Here is a 6,342-nt window from a genome sequence, read left to right on the forward strand (position 1 = left end):
TAATAACCAACAAGTAATCTAACTAACAATTCCAAAACTACTGTCTTATACACAGTGTAAGGGGATAAAGAATATGTACATAAGGATATATGAATGAGTGATGGTACAGAGCAGCATAGGCAAGATACAGTAGATGGTATCGAGTACAGTATATACATATGAGATGAGTATGTAAACAAAGGTGGCATAGTTAAAGTGGCTAGTGATACATGTATTACATAAGGATGCAGTCGATGATATAGAGTACAGTATATACGTATGCATATGAGATGAATAATGTAGGAGTGAAGTAACATTATATAAGGTAGCATTGTTTAAAGTGGCTAGTGATATATTTACATCATTTCCCATCAATTCCCATTATTAAAGTGGTGAGTAAGGTCAGTATGAAACCACAAAACCTGTGTTATAGTTTAAAGATCATCAGCCATGGTTATGGATATAAATAAGAATGATATTAAAATAGGATGCAAAAATGGTGATAACAGCCTGCCATGGACCTTCAGAGTGATGGTCTTACTGCCAATCTGACCTTTGTCCCCTTCACCTGAAAGTAGAAAATCCCCAGAGTCTTGCAGTGTCAGCTCTCTGACTGTTAACTTGTTATTGCTGCAATCCCGATATCGTGATGTGTCATCAACAACCGCTGAATAGCATAGCGCTACATACAACAAATATTACTATAAATATTTATATTAATGAAATCACAAGTGCAATATAGGAAAACACAGCTTAGCCTTTTGTTAATACACCTGTCGTGTCAGATTTTGAAATTATGCTTTACAGCGAAAGCAATCCAAGCGTTTGTGTAAGTTTATCGATCGCACGATAAAGCATTAAGTACACTTACCATCAGGTAGCTCGGTCACGTAAATCAGAAAAGCAATCAAATTAATTGTTTACCTTTGATGATCTTCAGATGTTTTCACTCACGAGACTCCCAGTTACACAACAAATGTTCCTTTTGTTCCATAAAGATTATTTTTAGATCCAAAATACCTCAGTTTGTTTGTCGCGTTATGTTCAGAAATCCACAGGAAAGAGCGGTCACGACAAAGTAGACAAATTCAAAATAGTTTCCATAATGTCCACAGAAACATGTCAAATGTTTTTATAATCAATCCTCAGGTTGTTTTTCAAATATATAATCGATAATATATCAACCGCAAATGTCTTTCACAGTAAGAGAGGGAAAAGCCTATCCAACCTCTGTTGCGCGAGCAAAACCCATGTGACCACTTGACGCGATGTTATCGTTCTGGCTCATTTTCAAAATAAAAGCCTGAAACTGTCTGAAGACTGTTGACACCTTGAGGAAGCGATAGGAAAGGGAATCTGGTTGATATCCCTTTAAATGGAGCAAAGGAGGCTATGGAACATGGAGTCTTCAAAATAGAAGCCACTTCCAGTTTTGATTTTCCTCAGGGTTTCGCCTGCAATATCGGTTCTGTTATACACACAGACAATATTTTGACAGTTTTGGAAACTTGAGTGTTTTCTCTCCAATACTAATACTAATATGCATATATTAGCAACTGAGACTGAGGTGCTGGCCATTTACAATGGGCACCTTTTCATCCAATCTACTCAATAATGCCCCTGCAGCCATAAAAAGTTAAACTGAAGTTTTTGGTGTTCATCTTTAGTCTCCCCACAAACTGGGATCCAGGTGAATATACAACTTTTTAAGTTGACTTATGAAATATCCTTTCCTCTTTACTTCCACTCCAGTGATTTGAAATGTCCCGTCTCTAAGCCCGCCAGCAGCTACACAGCTCCTCTAAGCCAGCCAGAGTCCCCCACTCTCTTGTTGATGAACAGAGGAATGTGAAACACACATATTCTGACATCAATTGTTGCAAGCTATATTACAATGATCTGATTACTGTGTAATTGTTCATATAAGTACGATTGAACAAGTATCTGAGTGTGTGGGTCCTATTTTACATCATTAAAGTCCACTCCTCCCTCACACTTAGCAAAACAGGATGAAATGACAGGAAAAGATAAGTGGGGATGGATCTGATAACCCCTCCTCAGCACACAAGTACAAATACCACTGTGTTTACCGTGTAATGTGAGCGTACCAAGTAATTGGGCGTCACTCTAAAGCGGAAAGGTGGAATAAACGAAGTCAGGAATAGGTTTTCTTGATTGAACACAGTTCTCTATTGAGGGCATTTGGTCAACACAAACACTCCAACATAATCAATGAAAATCTCCCAAGGAAAAAACGTACATCTTCTTCTCCAGATCAAACAGGAACAATATACGATTATCTTTAAACTACAACAAAAGTCACGGGATTGTCACCGTCTTGTTGTTATCAACTTCATTTAACGGATTACAGTTTGAATCGGACAGCAGCCAATAAAAATTATTGCCATTTGAGAAAATGTTGTGCGTGGCAGTGCAGAGGAACGTCAGCGGATGAATTCAGATGTATCGCCGGAAAGACGATACACCCCCCAAAAAAAATGTGGATTTAAAGAGAAGCGACCGCTGTTTCAACAAAAAACGGATTGCAACTTGCGAAACATGCGGAAGATAATTACAGGCAGAAGGCTCAAGCAATTTCCAACTTTGTCCAACATTTGAAGCTGCACAAGAACGGTAAGTCGTGGCTAAAAATAGTCGACAGCTATAGAATTTATAACTTTGCTTGTGTAGCATGTAGGCTAATGTAACGTTAAATCAATGCGCCTCCACACAGTCAGTCAGTGCGGGAACGTGATCATTGCACCCAGGATTGAGCAACAACTAGTTAAGCAGTTGGTAACAGGACGTGCTACCTGTCCCAAACCTGCTGTTTTCAACAGTGATACTCTGAATGACCGGCTATGAAAAACCAACTGACATTTTACTCTGAGTGCTGACCTGTTGCACCCTCTACAACCACTGTGATTATTATTATTTGACCCTGCTGGTCATCTATGAACATTTGAACATCTGTGTGTGTGTGTGTGTGTGTGTGTGTGTGTGTGTGTGTGTGTGTGTGTGTGTGTGTGTGTGTGTGTGTGTGTGTGTGTGTGTGTGTGTGTGTGTGTGTGTGTGTGTGTGTGTGTGTGTGTGTGTGTGTGTGTGTGTGTGTGTGTGTGTGTTAAGGTTGGGTGATTGTGTACAAAGCCTACATCAGGCTCTGATCAGGCCCTACACCCAAACAAGGGCACTGCGTTCCCTGGCCACCTTTGGCCTGCTCGCCTCCCTACCACTGAGGAGAGGCACAGTTCCCGCTCAGCCCAGTCAAAACTGTTCGCTGCTCTGGCTCCCCAATGGTGGAACACACTCCCTCACGCCAGGACAGCGGAGTCAATCACCACCTTCCGGAGACACACCTGAAACCCCACCTCTTTAAGGAATACCTAGGATAGGATGAAGTAATCCTTCTCACCCCCCTTAAAAGATTTAGATGCACTATTGTAAAGTGGCTGTTCCACTGGATGTCATAAGGTGAATGCACCAATTTGTAAGTCGCTCTGGATAAGAGCGTCTGCTAAATGACTTAAATGTAAATGTAAATGAAACACAGGCTATATACATTAGCGATGCTATAAAAGTAGCGAGGCTGCATACAGACACCGGTTAGTCAGGCTGATTGAGGTAGCATGTACATGTAGCTATGGTTAAAGTGACTATGCATATATCATGAACAGAGAGTAGCAGTAGCGTAAAAGAGGGGTCGGTGGGTGGTGGGTTGGACACAATGCAGATAGCCCGGTTAGCCAATGCGCGGGAGCACTGGTTGGTCGGCCCAATTGAGGTAGTAAGTACATGAATGATATGGTTAAAGTGACTATGCATATATGATGAACAGAGAGCAGCAGCAGCAGCGTTAAAAGATGGGTTGGGGTGACACACAATGCAAATCGTCCATGAAGCCATTTGATGACCTGTTCAGGAGTCTTATTGCTTGGAGGTAGCAACTGTTGAGAAGCCTTTTTGTCCAAGACTTGGCACTCCGGTTCACATGCAAATCACATACAGAATATATTAACATAATAAGGCACTTACTTTGATATAAAAACAGCCTGGATTTGAACCAGCGTGTCTGTAGTGACGCCTCGAGCACTGAGATGCTCTACCTTAGACCGCTGCACCACTTGAGAGTCGTAAGGCCAGTGTAGCTTCAAAATACAACACAAGCTAATACTTCTCTGGCACAATTAGTGTTGTTTCACAGAGCTAATAGAAGAATGTTGCTAGCAACATAAGCACCATTGAATATAACACCATAAAGGTTATGAAATAAGTAATGTTACCTCGCGTGTCCACGGTTATAAGGAATAAAAATAAATAAAAAATGTCACCTTTATTTAACCAGGTAGGCTAGTTGAGAACAGGTTCTCATTTACAACTGTGACCTGGCCAAGATAAAGCATAGCAGTGTGAACAGACAACAACACAGAGTTACACATGGAGTAAACAATAAACAAGTCAATAACACAGTAGAAAAAAAAGAGTCTGTATACATTGTGTGCAAAAGGCATGAGGAGGTAGGCGAATAATTACAAATATATATATACACATATATATATTATGCTACAGTATAAACGACATAACACAACAAACAGAAACTATTACAATGTAATAAGGCACTTACTTTGATGCTCACACTGCCCTACCCTGTGCTCATGACCTCTTTCTCCCTCTCTCTCCAGATGAAATCTCACGTCTTGTGACGACCGGCCGCCCAACAACCTGCCCGCTTGACCCTATCCCCTCCTCTCTTTTCCAGACCATTTCCGGAGACCTTCTCCCTTACCTCACCTCGCTCATCAACTCATCCCTGACCGCTGGCTACGTCCCTTCCGTCTTCAAGGAGAGCGAGAGTTGCACCCCTTCTGAAAAAACCTACCACTCGATCCCTCCGATGTCAACAACTACAGACCAGTATCCCTTCTTTCTTTTCTCTCCAAAACTCTTGAGCGTGCCGTCCTTGGCCAGCTCTCCCGCTATCTCTCTCAGAATGACCTTCTAGATCCAAATCAGTCAGGTTTCAAGACTAGTCATTCAACTGAGACTGCTCTTCTCTGTATCACGGAGGCGCTCCGCACTGCTAAAGCTAACTCTCTCTCCTCTGCTCTCATCCTTCCTAGACCTATCGGCTGCCTTCGATACTGTGAACCATCAGATCCTCCTCTCCACCCTCTCCGAGCTGGGCATCTCCGGCGCGGCCCACGCTTGGATTGCGTCCTACCTGACAGGTCGCTCCTACCAGGTGGCGTGGCGAGAATCTGTCTCCTCACCACGCGCTCTCACCACTGGTGTCCCCCAGGGCTCTGTTCTAGGCCCTCTCCTATTCTCGCTATACACCAAGTCACTTGGCTTTGTCATAACCTCACATGGTCTCTCCTATCGTTGCTAATGCAGACGACACACAATTAAATCTTCTCCTTTCCCCATTCTGATGACCAGGTGGCGAATCGCATCTCTGCATGTCTGGCAGACATATCAGTGTGGATGACGGATCACCACCTCAAGCTGAACCTCGGCAAGGCGGAGCTGCTCTTCCTCCCAGGAAGGACTGCCCGTTCCATGATCTCGCCATCACGGTTGACAACTCCATTGTGTCCTCCTCCCAGCGCTAAGAACCTTGGCGTGATCCTGGACAACACCCTGTCATTCTCAACTAACATCAAGGCGGTGGCCCGTTCCTGTAGGTTCATGCTCTACAACATCCCGCCGTGCGACCCTGCCTCACACAGGAAGCGGCGCAGGTCTAATCCAGGCACTTGTCATCTCCCGTCTGGATTACTGCAACTCGCTGTTGGCTGGGCTCCCTGCCTGTGCCATTAAACCCCTACAACTCATCCAGAAACGCCGCAGCCCGTCTGGTGTTCAGCCTTCCCAAGTTCTCTCACGTCACCCCGCTCCTCCGCTCTCTCCACTGGCTTCCAGTTGAAGCTCGCATCCGCTACAAGACCATGGTGCTTGCCTACGGAGCTGTGAGGGAACGGCACCTCAGTACCTCCAGGCTCTAATCAGGCCCTACACCCAAACAAAGGCTGCGTTCATCCACCTCCTGGCCTGCTCGCCTCCCTACCACTGAGGAAGTACAGTTCCCGCTCAGCCCAGTCAAAACTGTTCGCTGCTCTGGCCCCCAATGGTGGAACAAACTCCCTCCCGACGCCAGGACAGCGGAGTCAATCACCACACTTCCGGAGACACCTGAAACCCCACCTCTTTAAGGAATACCTAGGATAGGATAAAGTAATCCTTCTCACCCCCCTTAAAAGATTTAGATGCACTATTGTAAATTGGCTGTTCCACTGGATGTCATAAGGTGAATGCACCAATTTGTAAGTCGCTCTGGATAGAGCGTCTGCTAAATGACTTTAAATG

The sequence above is a fragment of the Oncorhynchus keta genome, chromosome 13 (assembly GCF_023373465.1).
Source record: "Oncorhynchus keta strain PuntledgeMale-10-30-2019 chromosome 13, Oket_V2, whole genome shotgun sequence".
In the NCBI taxonomy this organism is placed as follows: domain Eukaryota; kingdom Metazoa; phylum Chordata; class Actinopteri; order Salmoniformes; family Salmonidae; genus Oncorhynchus; species Oncorhynchus keta.